This window comes from Macaca nemestrina, chromosome 10 (genome assembly GCF_043159975.1).
Source record: "Macaca nemestrina isolate mMacNem1 chromosome 10, mMacNem.hap1, whole genome shotgun sequence".
In the NCBI taxonomy this organism is placed as follows: domain Eukaryota; kingdom Metazoa; phylum Chordata; class Mammalia; order Primates; family Cercopithecidae; genus Macaca; species Macaca nemestrina.
This window is the reverse complement of record NC_092134.1, coordinates 129,971,013-129,996,753: the sequence shown is the minus strand read 5'-3', so window position 1 is coordinate 129,996,753 and position 25,741 is coordinate 129,971,013. Positions and strand designations below refer to the sequence as shown.

Here is a 25,741-nt window from a genome sequence, read left to right as displayed (position 1 = left end):
CTAACAAGTCAGCCCCCAACCAATTCGCCCCTCCCTGCTATCTTATGAAGACCCCTGAGGCACCCTCCCAAACTCCTGGGGGCTCTTCTCAGTGAACACTGTTTGAAAACACAGACCTGAGTCAATCCCCTTGCTCTACGCGGCTGCCCAACTGGTGACTGTCAGAATTCCTCCGAACCCTCCAATCCCTCAGCCGGCTTTACTTTGTGTTGTATTTTATTTTTCTTTATAGTTTTTGGCCCTCCATGACACTGTATGCTGCACTTCACTCTTTGTACACTGCCTGGCTGTCTCACTGGAGTACTGCTGTCTTTTTTCCACCAGTGCATCCCTGCCGCACGGAACACAGTGGGAGGAAGATTTAATGGGAAAGGAATGAATGAACTGGAAAGGAATCCGGGTGTCTTGACACTAACCCAACTTGCCCTCCCAGTAGTGTGACTGTCCCCAACAACAACCAAAGCCAAGATCACATTAGGCTGCATTAGGAGATCAAATGGGCCCGCCGTACTCACTATGGTTCAAGCCTTGTCTGGAATAGTGTGTTAGATTCTAGCAGCTACATTAAAGGAAACAAATGTGGCAGAAGTGGTGTATCAATATTATTATTGAGGGATTACTTTGTGCCAGACATACTGTACATTCATCTCATCTAGTCATGACAATTACGCTATAAAGTAATTATTATCGTCCTTTTAAATCTGGGGAAACAGAGGCTCAGCACATTTCAGTAATTTCTCCAAAGGCATACAGCTAAAGGCCTAGTATTCAAACCCTTGGAAAAGCTTGTGTTCTGTCCACCACACCTAGGTGTCTCTTGGAGGCGCCCCCAAAAGGGCAAGAAGAGTATGGAGGGTCTAGAAATCATGACCAATGAGGCCAGATACAGTGGCTCACGCCTGTAATCCCAGCACTCTGGGAGGCCAAGGTGGGAGGATCCCTTTGAGCTCAGGAGTTTGAGACCAGCCTAAGCAACATAGGAAGGCCCTGTCTCTGCAAAAAAAAAATTTTAATTATCGGGTGTGGTGGCATGTGCCTGTAGTTCCAGCTATTCAGGAGGCTGAGGTGGGAGGATTGCTTGAGCTCAAGAGTTGGAGGCTGCAGTGAGCCATGATCATGCCACTGTACTCCAGCCCCAGTGACAGCACAAGATCATGTCTCAAAAAAAAAAAGAAAAGAGAGAGAGAAAGAAATCACGACAAATGAGATGTTCAGCCTGGAGAGAATCAGACAGACATGACATGCTAGGTGGGGAGTGAGGAGACCACGACAGCAGTCACCGAAGAAAGAAGAGCACTTTTTGATGAGGGAAAGTGCTGAGACTCGAGGCCACTTGTCAGGTGAGGTTTAGAGGAGATTCCCAGATGGGTAAAAAAGTGGCCCAAGAAACTCTGGACTGTGTTTTGGCCTTGCTGTGCATTTGTGGATGGAGACAATTCCCTGTGCCCACCACTCACCCCCACACCATCCTCTATCACCACATCTTCTGTGCCACGGGCTCTCCCGAGCTGTCTGCTTGTTTATTTTCCCGTGACGAGAGGGGCAAAGCAGCGGCAGTGGCAGCGTCATAATAACTGCCCACAAGTTGTAGTTGGAAGAATTTTCAGAATGGCTTGGTCTCTATGGTTAAAGAAACAGCTGCGAGTGGAGTGTAGTAAACAGGCCCCAGCCACAGAACACAGCAAGTGGGCACAGGACATGGGAGTCAAAGAGCAAGGCCCGGGTCCAGGACGCACCAGGGCTAGGAGGAGCTGACCACAGGACCCTGCTCCCCGCAGGGCAGCGCTTCATCCAAGGCCCTTCCCTGGCTGCGTAACTGTCCAGATTCGTGTCTCCTGATCTGTTGTAACGCACAAAGGCAGAGAGTGGAAAAGGAAACTCAGAAGAAAAAAAAAAGGTCTTTTCCCTCCTGAGAGTCTGCTCTGATAAAGACCCTTCCCAGAGGCTGGTCCTTGTCTCAAGCCCACTAGAAATTCTGCCATGAGTGTGAGCTTTTAAAGACACTGGGGAAACTAGAGTACACGTCAGCAGCCATCTTGCTCTTGGTTGATCAAAATAGAATCATAATAGTTCCCTCTTCCCTGTCCAGAATCACCTTCTTCCCATTTTTCTGTGCTCCCTGCCGAGAAACCAACCGGGACAAGGGGTCCGAAGCAGCACTGAGAAACCACTGGAGGATTCACAAGCATACTGGAGGTTGACAGGGCCCATGGAAAGACCCCTAAAAGTGCCCTGTCTAGAATGCGAGAGCCGCAAGGGCCTGGCAGAGTCATCTAGTCTGACCGTAAACGTATTCAACTGTGGGCCACATGCGGTCTCTGTCACAAGCACTCAACAAAAGCAGCCATAGACAATGCATAATACAATGGCCATGGCTGTGTTCTAATCAAATTTGATTTATGGTTATCAAAATGTGAATTTCATATAATTTTCATACATTATGAAAACGTTACTCTCCTTCTCAATCATTTAAAAAGGTAAAAGGCATCCTCAGTCCACCGGCCAGACGAAAACAGGCGGCGGGCTCAATTTAGCGTGTGGGCCATAGTTTGTCAATTCCTGATCTAGTCCAAGCCCTTCCCGAGACGGGGGAGAAATCTGACTCCCAGGAAAGGCAGTGACTGGTGGTTCAGTGTAGGATTCCCATCCACACACAGTATTCGATTCTTGTGCTGGGCTCTTGCCCATGCAAAGTGATATTTCAGCTGCCTTCATTTCCCTTGGGCATGATGTGCCCGTACTGTGAGGGCAACAGCCTGGTCTAAGCCCTGCCAACTGTAACATCTGGAATGGAACTTTAGGACTCGACCGGCTCTGTCTCTGTCCCATCTCTGCACTCACTCCCAGGATGACCTTGGGCAGCTCCATCACCCTCTCTTGATCGCATCAGAAACTGCAGACATGGGAACCACACCGGTCATCTCCGAGACTGGGTCTTTCAGTCATTGTCCCGCCTTCCCCTCTCCTGGGACATGTCAGTACCAGCAGGCCCCTGGCATGTTCTCCAGCAGCCATCTCTTGGAGCCACCAGTTCTGAGGCCACCAAAAGACAGTAACTTCTGGGCAGAAAAACTAGGGATGGAAGCAAATCAGTTGTCTGTTTTCATGCAGATGAAGTCGTGGGAGGACGCGTGATTCATGTGTTGAGTGCTTTTTCAATAGCATGTTTCTATCATTTCTGGAAGGCAGCAAGTTAGTTTCCCCCCCGAGGTGGTGGGAGAGGATGTTGTTTGTGGTTTCCCGTTTAGAGGGGAGTTACATTTGTTTTTGTTGTTGCTTTGTTGGTTTATACATTTTTGTTTTGTTGTGTTGTGATTTGTGTCCGTGAGCAGTTGGAGATGGCAGGTTGGGAGAGAAAGTTTTGGAGAGGTAGGAGGAAGCAGAGCCCATGTACAATGCCTCCGGCGCTGATCACACAAACAAGGTCAAGGTGGTTCAAAGTCATAGTCAGATGCCTGGGGGCCTGCCAAACCCCACATGCCTTGGTTAGGAATTAGAGACAGTTTGACATCTGGGTCTTGTGTGATTGCCATCCAAAGATAAGGAAGGGAAAGAGGAGGGTCCTGGCATGGAGTTCCAAGGAGGCTCAGAGCCCTGGGCCTGCCTTGCCATCACATTAAAGAATGTGACCGCTCTGCCCTGGAGTGGTTCCCTAGTCACACCAGGTGATGGGAGCCAGGAGCATGGGACAGAAGGAGCCTGGTCACTGTCCAGCCCAGAGTATCACTCAGTGTTGGCTCCCCTGCCCGTCTCTCCCAGGGTATCCAACACCCAAACAGATTGGTGCCTGGAATTAGGGTATTAGGCCACTGAACCTTCTTGGGGAGCTCTAAGGAGCCTCTGGGAACTTGAATAAAAGCTGCTCCAAAAACTTCTCGGAATCCTGCACCCCTCCCTTAGCAAGCAGCATGCTGGTAAAAGGTTAACAACCAAGTATCTGGGGAAAAAAGGTCCTGATTCGTAGCATTTGCTAACTCCCGTGATGGAAACACTCTCCTACCTTGGCCAACTTCAAGTGGCCAGTGTGATATTAACTAGATCACAAAAATCCTGAAAATTAACATTGAGTTTTCTCAGAGCCCCTCTCCTATACCATAGCCCTGAGCCCTCTGGAACCCAAGGAGAACTCAGAAATCAGGAATCATTTGGTCCCAGGCTTTTCAGGTGCCAGAATGAATCACGAGCTCCAGGTGAAGTCACAAGCTTTATGAGTCTGCAGCACCTCACAGTGGAGGGACCCTGGTGGGGGCAGGAGGAAGGTTAATTAGAAACCCTAAAAAGCCCCCAGAGAATGCAGGTAAGAGAGAAAAAGAGAGTGGGGGAAAATGCTAGGAACTCAAGCATTCAAACCCGTGGGGTCCACAAACAAAACAAAAACTGTGAGGTATTTAGCCACCTCTCCTTCTTATTTCCTGAGTGTGTTCCTGTCTCAGTCCATCGTTTTCCAGGGAAAATCTTCCTAAGGATGTTAGGAAGCAGCTGTCCGTCCCATATCCCTGAGAAGAGGTGCCCTGCCTCTGCAACATACTAAAGACAAGGTGATGGTTGGCATGGAGGAATCTGTCCCCTACACACATAGGACTGCTCTGCCGGCCAGGCCCGGGTAGCACCTGGGATGAACTCCCCTCACCTTGCTCCCTGGTCCCCTCCCTACTCAGTCCCATCTAACACACTCCTGCTTGGCTAAAGGAGGAAAATCGCACCTCCTCCAACTCCTCTGATGTCCCTACAGTCCATCCAAATTCACGAGAGTAAGGATTCTTGGATCAACACAGGCCCCTTCCCTTGGGCAGTTTCGGCTTAGCAGGCATTCTGGTAAGATGGCCAAGCGGTAACTCCCTTATGAAAGACTTCATTCTGTGCCTGCTCTCCTCACCCAACAGCTGACACACACGGACCCCCCTCGCTGCCAGTTTAGTGGCCCTGGCTGGTCAGAACCTACTCACCTGGCCTGAGAGGCTCACAGTGTCCTGCCTCCACTCCCTTCCCTGGAGCCGTGGATTCCATTCCCACCACTGCCGCTAATTGCCTCGAACACTCATTGAATCTCTTCGGACTACGGTTTCCTTATCTGGAACACACAAATGATTGGACTTTAATAATATTCCATACAAGTTTTATAGAAAAATAAGATTTGTTTGGAACTTTAAAGTGATCAAGTATTTTCACTTAATCATTATAAAGAGTATGTGATATAAGTAGTAATATTAGATAATATTAGGAACTGAGGCTCAGAGAGGCTGGGAAACACATCCAAGATTACCTGGATAACAGGTAGCCCTCCCAAACTCGATCTCATTCCTCTGACAACCAACACTGCACGCAGACACCTGAGCAAGTTGCTACAACTGGGATCCCACAGCAGTCTCACAGCTGTTCCTCAGTTAGCATTCATGTCCCTTTGATTCACCAGTTTAACACAATAAATTCCATTCATTCTAGGCTGAGAGACTAACGTGAATACGCTAAACATCAAGGAGAAAACGAGGGTCTGTCCTGAGCAAAGTTGGTGAGTGAGCGTCGTTTACCTTCCCTGAGCCCCCTGACCTTCTGTGCACAATTCTATGTCCTATACCTTTGCCTTTGGAATCTAACATTATTCCTTGTCTTTTTTTTTTTTAGAGGCAGGGTCTCTTGCTGTGTCACCAAGGCTGGAATGCAGTGGCACAATCATGGCTTACTGCAGCCTCAAACTCCTGGACTCAAGTGATCCTCTTGCCTCAGCCTCCCAAGTTGAGGACTACAGGCATGAGCCACTGCATCTGGCAGCTTTCTTGTCTTAATACTGTTCTAGTCCCTCCAAAACAACAACAACAACAACAACCTGGCTAATTTTTTTTATTTTTTATAGAGATGTGGTCTCACTGTGTTACTCAGGCTGATCTCAAACTCCTGGGTTCAAGCAATCCACCCGTCTCGGCCTTCCAAAGCTCTGGGATTATAGGCGTGAGTCATTGTGCCTGGCCTATTTCACATAGTTCTTGCCCTTAGCCCTATGCTGCCCTCTTTACCTTGGGGCCGAATTTTTCCATCTGCCCCAAGTGCTGTATTCTTATAACCATCCTGACTCTTTATGTATTGTATGTCGTGGATGCCAGCGAGGCCCTCCTCTACACACACACTCAAGAAGGTTAAGGCAAGAGGACGAAACAAAAAGAGGGACAATTTACTGCCCTTTACATAACACTTTGTGATAACAATACCCTTCCAAAGCCCTCACTGAATGGTGAGAACAATCCAATGAAGTAGGTTTTGTTATGCCTGTTTTTACAGATAAGGACACGGAGGCTCAAAGACTTTATAGATCATTCACCTAGTAAGTAGAAGAGCCAGAATGGGAATCCATGTTCATCTGACTCCAAAGGCAATGGAATGGCCAGGCCCCTCCCTAGGAAATTATCTAATAGGACTCTTCGAGGGTATTTGCCTTTTTTTTTTTTTTTTGAGACTGAGTCTTGCTCTGTTGCCCAGGCCAGAGTGCAGTGGTGCGATCTTGGCTAACTGCAAGCTCCGCCTCCCTGGTTTACGCCATTCTCCTGCCAGGCGCCCACCACCACGCCCGGCTAATTTTTTGTATTTTTAGTAGAGACGGGGTTTCACCGTGTTAGCCAGGATGGTCTTGATCTCCTGACCTTGTGATCTACCTGCCTTGGCCTGCCAAAGGGCTGGGAATACAGGCGTGAGCCACCGCGCCCGGCCAGGATATTTGCCTTTTAACAGGAGTGTCTTGAAGCCAGGGTCTCACAAAGCAGGAAACAGCTCTCAGGGGTTGTACCCAATACCTGCTGATGCAATCATACGGACCCAGTGGGTTTGAAGCAGGGTGGCCTCTTACTGCACCAATTAAATAGTCATCAGTTCTACCGACCATAACACCAACCATAAATGTAAACAAAGAAGTCCTGATCCCATGGGTCTGGACACTAAAAATCATGAGGTCCCCAAACTTAGAGAAGTTCTGGAAGAGAGCATGTCAAAGTTCTGGCTTTGCGCCAGATGCTATAGGAAACTGTACATAGCAAGAGTTCTCCATTATTGCCCAGTCAATGGAAATAGCAACCATGCAGCACCTTCTAAAATCCCTTGCCGTCTGAGACCTGTGATGGAGACCCTGGTTTTCATTCATTATGCATGAACCCAAAGTACAGACTTGCAGACTTACTACTAGAAATGAGTAGTAAGTTCAGACTATCAGAATACTCAGAAATCTGATGTATTTCAGAGACTTTAGCAGTAAAAAGGGATCAGAGCACTAGAATAGCTGTCTGGTGAAATCTGAGAGCTTTGCTCATAACGACGTTATGATTCTGTTAATGAGATTTGGCGAGGTATTAACCATCTTGGTAGACCAATAATGGTTGGCTACTATGGAGTTTAGACTGGGAAATAGAAAACTGGACTGTTACCAGAAAAGTTTGAGATACTTTCTTATACTTTCTGTACAAGATGAAAGCCTGCAAAAGATGAGGCTCAAAAGATATGGAGACAACCTAAATGTCCATCAATGGATGAATGGATAAAGAAAATGTAGTATATATATATACAATGGAATATTATTCAGCCTTAAAGGGCAGAGGGCGGGATCCTGTCATTTGCAACATGGATGAACCTGGAGGTATGCTAAGTGAAATAAACCTGATTCAGAAAGACAAATACTACATGATCTGACTTATGGGAAAAATCTAAAATAGTCTAACTCACAGAAGCAGAGAATAGAATAGTGGTTGCCAGGGGATAATAGGCAGGGAAAATGGGAAGATATTGGTCAAAAGGTAAAAAGTTTTAGTTATGCAAGATGAATAATTTCTGGAGGTCTATTGTACAGCACGGTAACTATAGTTAATAATACTGTATTGTATACTTGAAACTTGCTAAGAGGTAAGATCTTAAATACCCCCATCACAAAATAAGAGAAAATGACTACTATGTGAGGTGATAGAGATGTTAATAGCTTGACTGTGTGATCATTTAATCATGTATACATATATCAAAATATCAGTGTACACCTTAACTATATACAATTTGTATTTGTCAACTATACTCCAGTAGAGTTAAGGGAAATGGAAAAAGATGAGGTTCCATAAATCATCTGAGCATATCAGGCAGTGAAACATGCAGGTGTTGACAATAAAAACATAATTATCTGCTGGGTGAGGTGGCTCAGGTCTTTAATCCTAGCACTTTGGGAGGCCAAGGCAGGCAGATCACCTGAGGTCAGGAGTTTGAGACCATCCTGGGCAACATGGTGAAACCCTGTCTCTACTAAAAGTACAAAAATTAGCTGGGCGTGGTGGCAGGCACCTATAATCCCAGCTACTTGGGAGGCTGAGGCAGGAGAATTGCTTGAACCTGGGAGGTGGATGTTGCAGTGAGTCAAGATTACACCACTACACTCCAGCCTGGGCGACACAGTGAGAGACAGAAAAATAATATTAATAAAATAAAATTAATAATAATAAAATAAAACCATAATTACCTAGTGTGTGGCCTTCGCTGGAGAAAGGCTAGGCACACTGCCCAAGAGCAGGCCTTAATGCCATGACCTGAACCAGCGGGGCTGGACTCAAGGGTTCAAGGGTGCAGAGTGAGAGGAGAAACGGCAAAGGGAAGCTGAGGACAGCTGCTCTGGTGAACTCAAGGAAGCCACCTGAGATGGGGAGGGAAGGAAAAGGGGATTAGTAGAGCTTCAGGGAAATGCAGAGGAGAAGTCTGATTTCACCGGGTGGTAGAAATAAAGGAAAAGGGAAAACAGAAGCCACGTTGTAGTGGTCAGTGCTGCAAGAAGGACTCTAGGAGAGATCGCTTCTAATGAGAAGAGGAACCGGGGCCAGCAAGCCTGGCTCCAGGAGGAAAGTTCTGTGAGGTCCATGAAAGAGGAAGTAGGGGAGGAATCGCTGTTGAAATTCTCATTGTGGGCTGGGCGCGGTGGCTCAAGCCTGTAATCCCAGCACTTTGGGAGGCCGAGACGGGCGGATCACGAGGTCAGGAGATCGAGACCATCCTGGCTAACACGGTGAAACCCCGTCTCTACTAAAAAAAAAAAAAAAATACAAAAAACTAGCCGGGCGAGGTGGCGGGCGCCTATAGTTCCAGCTACTCAGGAGGCTGAGGCAGGAGAATGGCGTAAACCTGGGAGGAGCTTGCAGTGAGCTGAGATCCGGCCACTGCACTCCAGCCTGGGCAACACAGAAAGACTCCGTCTCAAAAAAAAAAAAAAAAAAAAGAAACTCTCACTGTGAATGAATGGATCCCAAGCCCTGGAGGAATGGGCAGAAAAAAGAAAGTAAAGAAAAAGAAATGTTAAAAGAAGCCTTCAAAGCCTAATTAAATTCATATAAAGAGGATAAAGAGTAATTCAGAGAAGCAATGTGAAAAAAGAAACACTAAAAAGAAGGTAAGAGGTATGACCTAAAGGACCCTAGGGAAAGAAAAACTGGGCATACGTTTGTGTAAGAAATCTAGGTATTACCTGTTTGAAGCAGTTTGTTCACCAGGAACTAGGAAAGGAACTGGCTCTGTGGATTTCCTCACCAGATAATTTTCAAAGTGAAATATTTTGCTTACAGTGTATTATAGGGACCTTCCAAAGATTTATAGGATCTGGATCTGAGGATACATAACAATGCTTATGACCTAAAGAAGCAAAACAATTCACTTCATGGAAATGCATATTCCCCAAAAGAAATCCTTATAGCCCCTTAAAGAAATTTTCAAGAGAAAAGCCATGTATAAACATATGATCCACTTCCTAAACGCCACAAGAAAGGTACAGGTGGAGGGAGTAGAGGAAGATTTCCACGGATTCTTAAGAAAAACATGAAATGGGAAATCTAAGAAGAGTGCCCAACACACCAAATGATGCAGGTTTCAAGAGCACAGAACCGAACGGGGTTTATTTAAACACACATGCCAGCTGCTGCCACGTGGCTACCAAATGGAAACTGAGCCAGGAGGGTGGGCCAGTGTCTATGGACAAGAAAGAACAGAGGTTGTGACGTGTAACAGGAATGATGTTTCCATTTTTATTTTATGAAGGCAACAGCCAAAATTCACCTCTGAAAACCTAAGTTTGGCAGTGGTATAAAGAAGGGAGGAAATTCCCGATGGAACAAGAAGGGATTAAAAACAAAAGAGGAGAGATCAGGGGGAGGGCAGGCCTCTGATCTTCCCAGGCTGGCAGTGGTGGGCAAGGAAGAAAATGATGTGAGCAGATGCTCAAGGAAAGTGGCCCTGAAATCAAAGGCTTTAAAGAGATAAGCAGAGTCCCTCAAGCAAAGCAATAAACAGAGAAACCAGGATGAATACATTGGAATCGAAATGATGAATTGTAAAGTACCACAGAGAGGTTTCTAGAATAGTGTCCAGAGATGGAAATGGGGAAAAGAGAAAGACACAGCAGAAATAAATTGCATACAAGATTCTAGTGTGTGCTAGAAACGTAGGGGGGAAGAGTGATGGTAAAATTAAAAGAAAGAAGTGGATAGATTTTAGTGGCGTGATTGAAATGGATAATGAAGGGGATCTTTATGAAACTGTTGCCAGGAGAAGGAAAGATATAGAAAGCGAAAAAAAAGACTGTAGGTTAATTCCAGTATGACAAGAATAATAAAGAAATGCATGGATTCTCAGCCAACAACCCGTGTCAAGAGACAAGCATGTTCTGGCTGTGTGTGAAGGGCACGCCACGCCTGGGGCTCTCCCTGCCAACGCCTGCAGACTTTTGCTCCTCATCTGGGCCTCGAAGCGCACCTGTTTTCAATGACACATGGGGAAAAGGGTCAAAAGATGAATAAGGCCAGGCGCAGTGGCTCACGCCTGTAATCCCCACACTTTGGGAGGCCAAGGCGAGTGAATCACTTGTGGCCAGAAGTTTGAGACCAGCCTGGCTAAAACAGCAAAATCCCATCTCTGCTAAAGATACACAAAATTAGTCAGGTATGGTGGTGCACACCTGTATAATCCCAGCTACTGAGGCTGAGGCACGAAAATCACTTGAACCTGGGAGGCAGAGGTTGCAGTGACTGAGATCACACCACGGCACTCCAGCCTGGGTGATAGAAGTGAGACTCTGTCTCAAAAAAAAAAAAAAAGGATAAAATGATACTCATGTCTTCCTTGGTCCCATCGACAAACATTTATCAAGAGATGTCTACGTGCCAAGCACAGTGCTTGATACTGAGAAAATACAAGAATTAATAAGCAACATAGATATTCTGACAAAAATGGAAGCAAAAAGGGGAGGAGGTCTACAATATAGAATTTTCCAGATAAGACAGAGGCAAGTTCCAAGCCGTGAAAATGAGAGTCAATGTGAAATATGATAGAATTGGAGATACTAAGGTAGACACAAGATGACCGCATATTCTCCTCGAAGGGGAACAAGATAGGAAAGGAAACTGGGAAACAAAAAGCGGAGGTAACGTCAAGAGCCTCTATTGGGGCTCTAATGGGCTCTAACCTGAGTCTCAGTCCTTACCCAGCTGGTTCCAAGGTGATCTTGAGCAAAGTGCTTCTGTGCTGCTAGCCTTGGTTCCCTCAACTATAAAATAAACCAATGATGTCTGTCTAACTTGTGGTTGTCACCACGACAGAGTAAGGGATATTGGTTGTGCCCTCCTGCCATAAACAACAATAAACTGGACAAATTATATGAAACTGTTTTCAGGTGCAACGCTACAGATGGTGCAGGGATGTGACCCTTGAGAGAAGAAACACAAGAGGTGAAACCCACATTTACTCTGGCCTCCTGCCTGGGACTTTCCAACCACAGCACGCGGAAGTGGAGCCCAAACGGAGGATGGAGGAGAGACCGAAGGTTAGGGCTGCTGCAGGGATTGAGTGTGTGGGACAGGGTACGAGAGAGGCAGGAGCTGCACAGAGCAGAAATCCAAAAATCTGCAGATGAGACCACCTGAATCGAGTTGAAAACAAAACTGCACACGTACAGGGTAACGTTTTCACAAAGCCTTGTAGAGAACAGGTAGCAGGGGCAAGGCACAGTAGCTCATGCCTGTAATCCCAGCACCTTGGGAGAGGCTGAGGCAGGAGGATTGCTTGAGCCCAGGAGTTCGAGACCAGCCTGGGCAATATAGCAAGACCTCATCTCTACAAAAAATTTTAAAAATGAGCTAGGTGTGGTGGCATGCACCTATAGTTCCAGCTACTTGGGAGGCTGTGGCAGGAGGATCCCTTGAGCCCAGGAGCTTCAGGCTGCAGTGAGCTAAGATTGTGCCACTGCACTTCAGCCTGGGTGACAGAGTGAGACCCTGTTTCTTAAAAAAAAAAAAAAAAAAAGAGAGAGAGAGAGAGAGAAACAATAGGTAGTAGGAGCTGTGCACTGAACAGAAGATTCCAGAGGTCACACGATGGGAAGAGACACTGTGTTCTCAGTGTCCATGGTGGAAAGAGCTTGATGAACAGCCTGGGCTTTCAACAGAGGCCCGGGAAAGGCCACACCTGTGGAGCTGGGCCACCCCAGCACTAGAGAGGGGCCGCACTGGACCCACCAAAACAAAACAAAATTCCAACACTCAATAATGGATCCAAGCGGATCCACCAATAAATTAATCACCTGCCAAAACAAATGCAATGATCCTTAAAGGAAGATAATAAAACCATAGTGTTTGACCTGTAATAAAAAATTACTCAATGTGGAACAAGGAGGAAACAAATAGAATAGAAAGTAGCCAATAGAAAGAATCCCAGAGGTGATACAGATGGAATTAGCAAACAAAAACTTTAAAATGACTAAATATATTCAAGAATTTAAAGGAAAAAAATGGACATAAGGAATGAAAAACAGTTACTCATTGGAAAACAGACATTATGAAAAGAAACAAGATGAAAATCACGGGACTCAAAAATCTACACTAACTGGCTGGGCATGGTGGCTCACACCTGTAATCCCAACACTTTGGGAGGCCCAGCCAGGAAGATCATTGAGGCCAGGAATTTAAGACCAGCCTGGCCAACGTAGTAAAACTCTGTTTCTACTAAAAATAAAAAATTTAAAAAAAAACAAGAACTGAGCATGGTGGTGGAAGCCTGTAATCCCAGCTACTGGGAAGGCTGAGGCAGGAGAATCATTTGAACCCAGGAGATGGAGGTTGCAGTGAGCCAAGATTGCACCACTGCAGTCCAGCCTGGGCAGCAGAGCAAGATTCTGCCTAAAAAATATGTGTATATATATATATATACGTGTCTAAAATAATTGAAATAAGTCACAAGATGGGCTTAACAGATTAAACACTGCAAAAGAAAAGATTAGTAGACTTGAAGACAGAGTAATAGAAATTATTCAAATTGATGCACATAGAGCGAAAAAGGACTAGAAAAAAAGAATAGAGGTTGAGTTACATATGGGACATCATTAACCAGTCTAACAGATACAGAACTGTAGTCTCAGTAGGAAAGCAAAGAGGAATTGGGGCAGAAGAAATATTTCCAAAAATAATGACCTCCTAATGTGACAAAAAAAGTACCAATCCACTGATCCAAGAATCTCAATGTATCTTAATCAAGATAAACACAAAGAAAACCACATTTAAGCACATCATAGCCAAACTGTTGTAAAACAATGATGAAGAAAATATCTTAAAAGAATTCAGGGGACAAAAAAAAAAAAATCCCACCTAACTCCAGTGGTGCAATAATGAGAATTATTACTGACATCTCATCAGAAACATTGCAATCCTGAAGTTAACAGAATGACATCTTTGAAGTTCTAAAAGAGAAAAAACTGCAAACTTAGAATTCTACATCCAGTGGAAATATCCTTCAAAAATGAAGACAAAATGAATAAATAAAAGCCGAGATAACTTATCACCTGCACAAAGAAAAATATTAAAGAAAGTTCCTCAAGCCAAAGGGAAATGATACCAGACAGAAACAGATCTATAATATGCAAAGGAAAGTGCCAGAAATGGTAAATCTATGGGGTCACTATAGAACACTTTATTTTTTAATTTCTTTAAACTACATTGTCTGCTTAAAGCAAAAATAAAGTCTTACTAATTCAAGTCAGACTGTGCTCAGCTAAGGAACTGAAATAAAACAGAGTTGTAGGTCAGAAGTCAATAGAGGAAATAGAATACTCACACGCACTTCATTAATCCAAAAAGAGACAGGAGAGTCGGTGGGAAGGAACAAAGAATAGATGGGAAAATCTAGAACAAATAGCAAGATGGTAGAATTAGACCTGACCTAACTCAGTGCTACGGTGAATGAAACAAAACCATGGCAATGGAGTTCTGGTACAGCTGCCCTCATCACACGTGTGAGGCTCTGGCTGTGCGTTTCTGGATGAAGGGGAGGAAGGTGACAATGAAGGAAGAAGAAAAGCAAACTTGGGGGACATAGAAATTCTAATAGAATAGGTTCTAGGTGCTCAAGCCACCTCTCACCCTGATTTTTCGGGGCACAGCTGTGTATTACTCTCACCCTTGGGGTGCGCAGCCCAGGTTACAGGTACCATGTTCCTGGATTTACGGAGCAGACACATGAACTGGGTTTGGGCACCGGGGGGAAGCTGAGCTGGTTTCCAGTGCTGCTGTTTGAAATGTGAGGAAGGCCAGAGACATGCTTCCAAGTCCAACTACTCACTGTGGATACCTGGTGGAAAGAGGACGCCCTTTCCACCAGGGCAGATGACGTCAAGCAGACCCACCAACAAGCTAACCACCTGCCAAAACAAATGCAATGCTCTTTAAAGGAAGACAATAAAGCCCATAATGTTTGACATGTAATAAATTACTCCGCCTGGCGCAGTGGCTCACACCTGTAATCCCAGCACTTTGGGAGGCCGAGACAGGTGGATCACCTGAAGTCAGGAGTTCGGCCTGACCAACACGGTGAAACCCTATATCTACTAAAAATACAAAAAATTACTCGGGTGTGGTGGCGTGCACCTGTAATCCCAGCTTCTTGGGAGGCTGAGGCAGGAGAATTGCTTGAACCCGGGAAGTGAAGGTGGCAGTGAGCTGAGATCGTGCCATTGCACTCCAGCCTGGGCGACAAGAGCGAGACTCCATCTCAAAAAAAAAAAAAAAAAAAATTACTCAACATGTGACAAGCAGGAAACAAAAGCAGTCAATAGAAGGCGTCCCAGAGGTGATACTGATGGAATTCCACCAGGAAAACTAGAAAAAGGCTCTGTCCACAGAAGGGATCGTGTAAACAGAATGGCAGAAGGGAACAAAAACAGAAAGGAGAAGTATAATCCAACCCTGACATAGGGAGGGGGAACTGTAAAATTAGAATCCGACAAGGTTTTAATAGGCAATAGACGACGATCCATTAAAACAGAGCTGTCATGATACGTCTGGACAGACTCAGTTATTTGACCCATGAAGGCTCTGGAGATGAAGGCACTGCAGCACCAGGTCTAAACGTGTCATCCCAAACATTTCTAGCTAGGCGGCAGAGAGAAATGACCAAGAATGATTCAGTTCAGTTCAACACTCGTTTGCTGAGGACCTTCTACCACCAGGCTCTGTGTCAGGTGCTGGGGATATAAAAATTACTAAGACCAAGTCCATGCCCTTAAGGGGAAACCCAGTTCTACTGGAGGAAACAGGCATGGCAACACATCAGAAAGTGGTGTGTCCAAGCATTCACCTGTCACTTACCAGCTGAGAGAATTTGAATATGTGCCCTGCCAAAATTCATGTTGGATTATCATCCCCCGTGTTGAAGGTGGGGTCTTGTAGGAGGTGATTGGCGCACGGGAGTGGATTTCTCATAAATGGTTTAGCCCCAACCCCTGGATGCTGTCCTCACAAAAGTGAGTTCATTCTAGTGAGATCTGGTCGTTTCAAAGTGTCTGGCACCTCTCCCTCGCTTGCTCCTGTCTTGCCATGTGATATGCCTGCTTCGACTTTGCACTCCATCAAGATTGGAAGCATCCTTAGGCCTCCCCAGAAGCAGATGTCGCTATGCTTCCTGTATAGCCGGCAGAACCGTGAGCCAATAATACCTGTTTTCTTACAAATGACTCAGTCTCAGGAGTGCAAGAACGGTCTAGCACACCAGCTATGTGGCTTGCACAAATCCTTTAACCCCAGTTTCATCATCCATAAAATGAGGATGATAATAACCACCTAACAAGACTGTTGTGAACATTCTAGAAATAATGTGAAAAGTGCCTAGCTCACCACCTGGCGTATAGTAATTCAGCAGCTCTCAACTTGAGAACAAGACACACATTAGAATCTAGGTGGCAAGAGGAGGGTATTTCTAACTAGTCCCAGCCTACCTCCCACTCTATCCTGATTCCCCCGGAAGGATGTGCCTACCTCTTCTAAACCCATTACCCTGGACAAAGAAACACTATGTCCCATGCATAATATAAAGTGTGGGAGTGTGTTTTGCATGTGAATGGTGCATAGGTAGAATAAAGTTTGAGAATCACTCTGTAAGCATTCATCTCAGTTCAACACTTATAAAGCACCTACTGTGTGCCAGGCTCATAAAAAACTAATTTGGATTATTTCCACATAATGATAGAGGTATGTATAAAATGCTAAGAGAATATAATACAGGAGAAGGCACTCAGCCTGGGGGTCAGGAAGGCCCACGAGCCTTGGTAGTTACCTGGACTAATAGGTGAGAAGGTCATCTTAGGAGAACAGAAAGGTATAAGTTGGCAATAGCATGGTGTGTTCAGGGAACTAGGATCCAAGCGTTAAACAGGGTCAAGGAATTGAATATCCGGGAGAGGTAGACAAGGGCAGGTTCATGAAAGACATGCAAAGAAACCCACTTAATCCTGTGGGTGGTGAGAGCCGCAGAAGAGCATGACAGAAAGGAGACCCAGGTCCTTCTGTGCTCCAGGTCAGTATCTCTGAAAGCAGTTCCCAAGCTAAATTTCATGACGAAAGGACAGGTAGCCTCAGAGAGCTCAGCCTCCACAGGAATTCATTCCTCAGGGGCAGTGTGCACTGCTCACTCAACTTTGCTTCTCAAGCACCCACCTGAGTCTGACCCCACTAGAGGCACTAGGTTCATTGTACAGAACGGATATTAATAAACTTCCTTATCCATAACTTGTGCAATAGCCGAGCGTAGTGGCTTATGCCTGTAATTGCAATACTTTGGGAGGCCAAGGCAGGCAGATTGCTTGAGCCCAGGAGTTCGAGACCAGCCTGGGCAACATGGTGAAGTCCCATCTCTATAAAACTACAAAAATTAGCCAGGCGTGGTGGTGCACACCTGTGGTCCCAGCTACTAAGGAGGCTGAGGTGGGAGGATCTCGAGTCCAGGAGGTCAAGGCTGCAGTGAGCCATGATTGCACCATTACACTCCAGCCTGGGCAACGGAGTGAGACCCTGTCTCCAAAACGACAACACAAGAAACAGAACCTGTGCATTTTTAACATTATCTCCAACTATGGGATTCATTCAATTACAAAGTTTTATTAACCACCAAGTAGGGAGGGAAGATATGAACACAAATACAGTCAGGGCTTTAGGACAGGGAGACAGCTGGGAAATGCACCCTTAGGCAATTTTGTTGTGTGAACATCACAGAGTGCACTCACGGAAGCCTAGATGGTACAGCCTACAGCCTACAACACAAATAGGCTACAGTGTACAGCCCATTGCACCTAGGCTACAAACCTGTACAGCAAGTAACTGTACTGAATATCATAGCCACTTGTAACACGATGGTGAGTATTTGTGTATCTAAACAAATCTAAACATGAAAAAGGTACAGTATAAATACAGTATAAAAGATTAAAAATGATACATCCGTATAGGGCACTTACCAAAATGGCTGTTTCAGAACTCGAAGTTATTCTCGGTGAGTCAGTGAGCGAGTGGTGAGTGAATGTGAGGGACTAGGATATTATTGTCCACTACTGTAGCCTTTATAAACACAGTACACTTAGGCGACACTAAGTTTATTTTTAAAATAAAGTAATTGAGCTATAACATGACAATGGCTACAGTGTCACTAGGTGAAAGGAATTTTTCAGCCCCATTAGAATCTTACGGGACCACCTACATACATACAGTCGATTTTTGACTGAAACATCCTTACCCAGCACGTGAATGTAATTGCAATGAAGTGAAAGATAAAGGTTATAGTTCTAGTGTATCCAGAGTGCTTCAAGACATGAACTGTTAGGGAAAGCCAGAAAAGTCTCCACCATGGGAAAAATATTTGGCCTGGGTCTTGAAGGATAAATAGGAAGTCAGCACTCAGAGACAGGTGCCAGTGTTTTTCAGCCTGAGGCAGGGCGGTATGAGAGACAGCTGGAACGGTTTGAGAATGCGTGGTGAGAACTTACACTCACTGGGGACTAGATATAAGAATGCAGTGGACCTAGCACTGTGATTTTTCGACCTGGGCTACACATCAGAAACACCTAGGGAGCTTTTAAAACTTCCAGGGCCCAAACCACATTCCGAACCAATTAAATCAGGACGTCTGGGGCTAGGAGCCAGTCATCAGTATTTTTTTTTAAGCTCCCAAAGTGATTCCAATGTGCTGCCAAGTCTCAGAACCACTAGTCTAGAAAGGAGGGATAAGGATTTCCAGCAGCGCCAGAGGACCGGCCCTCCTGGTGACCCTGCGATCCTGGCACACACAACCCCCCACCCCGCCGCCTGGGAGAAAGACCGGCCACACCACAGCCATCGGCTGTTTCCTGCTGCTCCTTTCCCCACACCAGCATTTTGCTCTGAAATAGTGGTTCTCAAAGTGTAGTCCCCAGGCTGTAGCATCAGCCTCAGGGGGAAGTTGTTAAAAATGCCAATTTCCCAGCCGCACCCTGGACCCACTCACCCAAAAACTCTGGGAGCCCAGCAACTGAGGCATGCTAAGGTTGGTGAGCCGCTGCTCTGGAACACTGATCCCTCCCAAACTGCAGCAAAGCAAGTGCCTGGGTGTGGCTCTGGCTGTGTAGGTGCTGCTAGAATCTGCCGGAGTCACTGATTGTCAGAAGAGATGCCGTGGGAGCTGGTTTGGGTGCCTCCACGTTGGTCGTCACCACCAGGCAGTGGCCTTTGGCCTGGAATAGAAGATACCAGAGGGCTGATAGCTCAGTTTTTTATGGTACCAAGAAAAGACTTTCAGATTGGAGGTATGGGATTTTGTTTATTTTTTTAATCCTCTTTTAATACAAAGTGGCCCCTTGAAAGCAAACTTTCAAGATATTTCACATCAGAACTGGCCGGGAAATCCAGCATGTGGACAGACACGGATATGCCATGTGCACTTTTCCGTCGGAGGAAGGGGGTAGGCTTGGGTGCTGGAGGGTGTTGCCTAGGGGCGGAGCGATAAGGAAGAAAGGACACTGCTAGTTCACACCTCATCCATCCCCTCCTCCCAGGCCCCAACCAGGCTGGAATTAAAGGACCCTGGGAGGAAAATATGGAAAGCAACAAAGGAAATGAGTTCCCATATAGAAAGGGAAATTGCCGTTCCCATTAAGGTCAGACTGGTCCGAAGTAAAGGGCTGGTGCGCCCTAGCGACCGCCTCTGCCGAAGCCCTGACGCTGGAGCTCTGTTGCCCTCGCAGAATAACCGGGACTTTGTTGCAGCCGGAACCGGCCACGTCTTGATTCCACACTCCCTTGAGGAGCCAGCCAGCTCCACACTTACTCAAGAATCCGAAGAGCACTAAGTGGATTCTCTGCCACACGACTGAAGAGAGCAAGCTGTCTGGGGGGTTCTCCACCTCTTTTCAACTCAACTATTCTGAGCTGAAGTACTAGACCCGTTTTGTCTTTCTTGTTTTTTTCCTGCTTCAGTAATCTGGAAAAATCCAGCAGGTCTGAAAAACTGTTGGGCTTGACAGCGTGTGTGTATCGCCACCTGGTGGCCACAGCTTATCAAAACAGCTTCCTTCCGGGGCCCTTGTGGATGTACATCAAAGGCTCCGGCTTCCAGACAGGTACACATCCTGTTCTCATGCCCGGCTCACTTTCCCGTGGGAATGTCAGCCACTCTGATTTGCCTTGGCTGAAAACCTCCTGTCTTTGCATGGAAAAAAAACACAAATAATGTGAACAAGCAACAGAGTTTTCTTTCTCTCTTAAGTAACCAAGCATTTAAAATCTTCTAAAGCACACATTTCCCTAATTGAGAAAGGAAGTAGAAGAAAAATTTCTGGCCGAACTTACAAATCATAATAAATGGTCGGAAATACCTTCTCCCTTACCAAGATTCCTGGGGTCCTAGTGTAGAGGAGACTTCAGTTGCCCTTGACGCTACAATATCCTGACTAAAAGCCTGTTTCCAAGGTGATATTTGATAGACGTGAAGGACCCGGGTAGAAAAGAAGGTGGTCTGGATGGCACGGCAAGCAGTGGAACACGCAGGCTACGAGGCATCAGGAGAAACCAGTTCTGGTCCTGGCACTGCTACCAACCTGCTGTGGCACCTTGGGAAGTTACCTAAACTTTGTGGATCCCAACGCCCTAGATTCGTTAACTTCTTTCTATTTTTTCCCATAAATTCCGTGTTTTTGAAAGATGTTGCCCACCAAAATTCATCTCTAAAATAGGAGCTTAATAAGCTTTCTGTCTTGAGGAATCAGACGTATAAATGTCAGGCAGGCCTTCTGATGATCATGATGCAACCAGAGTTACCACAATGAGTCCATATCACAGAGAAAGGCAAAGACACTTGATCCTTTCTTAACCTGGTCTCCCACCCATGAATGGCTTTTGTTAGGATTTCAGCATGTTGAAACTAACCCACAGACCCTAGTTACAACTTTCCCAGGCCCTGAGAGCGGGGGAATCCCAGTTTGGAAACCAACAAACTAGAAAATCTTGAGGGTAACTCTAGCTCTCATGAACTAAAACAGAGTAAAGATGGAAGACTGTGGTATGTACATGCAGGTAGAGTCTTGATTTGAGAAATGGCATTACCAGGAATTAGCATTTCAGAAATGCCAGCTCCGTGTCAGGATTTTTTTTATTTTATTATGTATATTTGTCATGGACAACATGTTTTGGAATATGTATACATTGTGAAATGGTTAAATAAAGCTAATTACATATACACGTGCTCACAAAGTTATCATTTTTGGGGGTGACTTAAAATCTCTCAGCGATTTTCAAAAATATATGTTATTAATTATAGTTGCAATGTTGTACGATAGATCTCTTGAACATGCATTCCTCTTGTCTAACTGAAATTTTATGTTCTTTGACCATCTCCCCAACTGCCCCCCAACAAGCCTGAAAGCCCTGGTAACCCCTATTCTACTCTCTACGTCTATGAGTTCAACTTTTTAAGATTCCACATGTAAGTGAGATCATGCAGTATTTGTCTTTCGGTGTCTGTCTTATTTCACTTAGCGTAATGTCCTTTGGGTTCATCTGGGTCACAAGCAACAGGATGTCCTCCATTTTAAAAGACTGAATAGTACTCCGTGGTGTATTTTCTTTATCCAACCCCATGTTATTTATTCATCCATCCGTTGATGAACACTTAGCTGGTTTCAAATCTTGGCTATTGTGAATAGTGCTGCAATGAACATGGCAGTACAGATAGCTCTTCAACATACCGGTTTTATTTCCTTTGGATATATATACCCAGGAGTGGGATTGCTAGATCATATGGTAGTACTATTTTTAATTTTTTGAGGAACCTCCATACTGTTTTCCGCAATGGCTGTGTTAATTTACATTCCCACCAGCAGTGCACAAGGCTTCCCTGTTCTCCACAACCTTGCTAGTGTTTGTTATCTTTCATATTTTTGATAACAGCATTCCAACAGGCATGAGGTGATATCTCATTGTGGTTTTAATATGTATTTCGCTGATAGTTAGTGCAGAAGTTTTAAATACAGAATCACAGTTAGTCCTGACAATAAGCTCTAAAACACCCATGCAGATGAGGAAAGAACTGCAGGGAAGTTAAAGGTCTGCACCTTACAGCTGAGACCAGAACCAGGTCTGTATCATTTCAGAGCACATAATCTTTCAAAGGAACCTGACAAAATCACAGCAATTTTTAGGTTCACAGAGAACAGGCAAAAAACAGACAGACAGAAATGATAGTAATTTCCAAGTATGAACCAGTAATCCAAACTAAACATATTTTGTTGAATGAATATCCTGGATTCTACTATGTTTCTCCAAGTCCCCATCTTCTTAAAACATAGCATTTGGGGTTTAGTAGTTATTGATAAATCTTTTGCATATCTATGCACTGTTAATTCTTTTTACTACATATTATTTTATTGTAGTAAAGCCAATTTTCTGACATTTATCTGAAAGCAAACTGGGAAGTACTTCCATTCTACTTCCTGGTGATTTTCAGTGACCTGGTGCCGTTTGAATGTATGTGTCCTCCAAAATTCATATGTTGAAACTTAAACATATTGATTTAATACAATCAATGTACAAATGCATTGATTTGAATGTTTGTGTACTCCAAAATTCATATGTTGAAACGTAAACGTATTGATTTAATACAATCAATGTACAAATACATTGATTTGAATGTATGTGTACTCCAAAATTCATATGTTGAAACTTAAACGTATTGATTTAATACAATCAATGTACAAATGCATTGATTTGAATGTTTGTATACTCCAAAATTCATATGTTGAAACTTAAACGTTTTAATACAATCAATGGACAAATACATTGATTTGAATGTATGTGTACTCCAAAATTCATATGTTGAAACTTAAACCCCAAAGCAATGGTAGTAGAAGTTGGGGCATTTGGAAGGTGATTAGGTCACGAGGCCGCCACCCTCACGTGAATGGGTTTAGTGCCTTTATAAAAGGGCTGGAAGGAACTAGCTAGGCCCATTGCCCTTCCATCTCCTCTGCCATGTGAGGGCGCAGTGTTTATCCCTTCTGCTCTTCCACCTTTTCCACCATGTGAGAACACCAGAGATAATACCATATGTGGCCAGGCATGGTGGCTCACGCCTGTAATCCCAGCACTTTGGGAGGCCAAGGTGGACGGATCACGAGGTCAGGAGATCGAGACCATCCTGGTCAACATGGTGAAACCCCATCTCTACTAAAAATGCAAAAATTAGCTGGGCGTGGTGGCACACTCCTGTAGTCCCAGCTACTCAGGAGGCTGAGGCAGGAGAATTGTTTGAACCCACGAGGCAGAGGTTGCAGTGAGCCAAGATTGCACTGCTGCACTCCAGTCTGGCGACAGAGTAAGACTCCATCTCAAAAAAACAAACAAACAAAAAAGAAAGCAAGAAAATACCATCTATAGGACAGGCCTTCACTAGACACCAAATCTGCTGACGCTGTGATCTGGGACTTCCCAGCCTCCAGAACTGTGAGAAATAAATTTCAATGGCTTATGAATTACCCAGTCTGTGGTATTTTGCTATAGCAGCAGGAACAGACTAAGACATTCAGGGTAATGTGTCATTTCAAGACATGAAACTCAGTTCTGTAATATTTTCTTCTCTTATTCCTTTAATAATTTTCTTCTACCCATCATCTGTTTTCTCTTTCTAAAACTTCTACCAGTTAAATATTAAACAACTCTGGTTTTTTTAACCTTTCTTGTCTATATTATGATTCAACTAGGATCAAAAGAGTATCTAATTAAACAGTAGCTTAAACAAATTAGGGGTTTATTTTTTTTCTCACACAAGAAGTCAAGAAGTCATTGGACCAGTGTTATTTCAGAGGCTCAGGAATGTCAGGGCCAAAATATCTGGAACTCTCTTGGTCTCTTACCCATGTCTACAAGATAGCTGCTGCAGCTCTATCCATCCCATCCCCATTCAAGGCAGAATGAAGGAAGAAGCAGAAGGAAGCAGAAAGGGGTGTAGTTGTATCAGAAGAATAAAGCCTTTCCAGAAATTTTCTACAGACTTAAACTTATGACTCCTTGACCAGAAATGTATCAAAAGGCAAATCTAATTACAGGAAAGTCTAAGAAAGGAAGTTTTAGTATCCCACCATGAAAGTGCAGGGAGGCAAGAGAAAGGAGGGTTGTAAAGAAGGAATGAGACAATCCAGTGCCCTATTTTCTTTCTTTCTTTTTTTTTTTTTTTTCTCTGAGACAGAGTCTTGCTCTGTCCCCCAGGCTGGAGTGCAATGGTGCCATCTCAGCTTACTGCAACCTCCGCCTCCCAGGTTCAAGCAATTCTCTTGCCTCAGCCTCCGGAGTAACTGGGATTATAGGCACCCACCACCACGCCCAACTATTTTTTTTGTATTTTTAATAGAGACAGGGTTTCACCATGTTGGTCAGGCTGGTCTTGAACTCCTGACCTCAGATGATCCACCCACCTCAGCCTCCCAAAGTGCTGGGATTACAGGTATGAGTCACCGCACTGGGCCAGTGTCCTATTCTTATCTTTTTTTTTTTTTTTTTTTTTTACTACTTCATGCAAGAATTCCTCAATTTTGTCTTCTAAACTTTGTTGATTTTTTTTGTTTGTTTCTGCTCTAATTATTTTAATTTCTAAGAGTGCTTTCTTCTGATATTTTGTTTTTGTTGTTGTGTTGTTTTAATAGCTTCCCATCTTGTTTCATAGCTGTAATATCTTCTCATCTCTCTAAAGATATTTATAACTTCTCTTTAAGTCCATTTTGTTTTTTGCCTCTTCCTCATAATATTTTCTTTTTCTTCAAAATTGATAGCTCTCCCCACACATAGACATTTTGGCGTCTGTCTTCTATTTGGGTAGCGTCCCTCAAAAGTCTGATGATCTGGGCTGTTGATTTATACATAAATATGAGACACCAAGAAGTTGTTTGGAGGAGCTGTGTGATTAAATTAGTATTGTCCCCTGGCAGCGTACAGAGTGATCAGGTGTTGAGCCAGCTCTTTCATGAGGCAGACCCCCACAACCAATGTCATTATGTGTGAGTATTTTCTCTGGACTTACTGAGTTTTTCCATTGATTTTCCACTCTGGTCTTCAATATAATGGAGTTGGAGACCAGGGTCCAAGCAGTAATTCCAGTGCCATAGTGGGAGCACGGAGGATGGTGAGAATCCTCTGAGCGGAAGACTCTGGTCAATTTCTCCAGAGAAGGAACTTCTTGTTCTACAGAGGTTAGAGAAAGGTCATACTCTGGTGGTATGGATTAGAGGTCTAAAAGATCCTTTGAGAAACGGTCAAGTAATTTATCTGTCTTCATCTCCATGATCTCGTCCTCCTTTGCCCCTTCCACTGTATTAGTGTCTCCAATTTCAGAAGTTTTCAGGTATTCTGTTGAACAAATCTTTTGTTTCTCATCAATCTTCCCTTCCTGAGATACTTGGGTTTCAGCCTCCTCTGCTAAGTGAGTTATCATTCCTCAAACCACTTTTCATCTTCTTCACTCTTCTCTCCCTCCAATTCTCTCTGTCCTTATGAGTTTATGCCTTTTTAGTCCTTCATTGTAATTTTGGACAGGGAGGAAAGAGTAGGAATGAAGCTCAGATACATGGATGTATTGAATCTTCCATGCTAAACTGAAAGTCTACACATATTTGTTTAACATTTCCAATTTCACAACACATTTCCTCCAAAAAAAACTTATGGAGCTTTTTATTATTAATGTGTCACTGACCTTCAGTCATAATCTGTCTTAGCAAGGATATAGGCACATACCAGACTGAAAAGATTTGACAAACACTATTCTGAGAAACCCACATTTGGTCAACAATCAAAGGAAATAATTTGTTAAAAAGGAAGAAGATGAAACAAATCCAGATTGTGTTTGAGCTCTATAAGTCAAAGATACAGTTTGAAAAAGTAAACTCAAGTAATCCAATATTACAAGATCTAGATGGTCAGGA

General features: G+C 44.4%; 2 long non-coding RNA genes across 3 annotated transcripts in view; one reads left to right on the top strand and one right to left on the bottom strand.

Moving 5' to 3' along the window:
* LOC105482265 (uncharacterized) overlaps positions 1-25,741 on the bottom strand; it is an 84,891-nt gene that overhangs the window by 44,620 nt on the left and 14,530 nt on the right. For both annotated transcript variants that reach the window (XR_011609339.1, XR_011609340.1), the window contains exons 2-3: positions 18,787-19,980; positions 4,947-5,071 (exon numbers count right to left, since the gene is read on the bottom strand). This is a non-coding gene — a long non-coding RNA (uncharacterized lncRNA). The remainder of the gene's footprint in view (positions 1-4,946; positions 5,072-18,786; positions 19,981-25,741) is intronic.
* LOC105482256 (uncharacterized) lies at positions 4,481-5,707 on the top strand. The gene is made up of 3 exons (XR_011609342.1): positions 4,481-4,538; positions 5,443-5,509; positions 5,623-5,707. It is a non-coding gene; the product is annotated as an uncharacterized lncRNA (long non-coding RNA).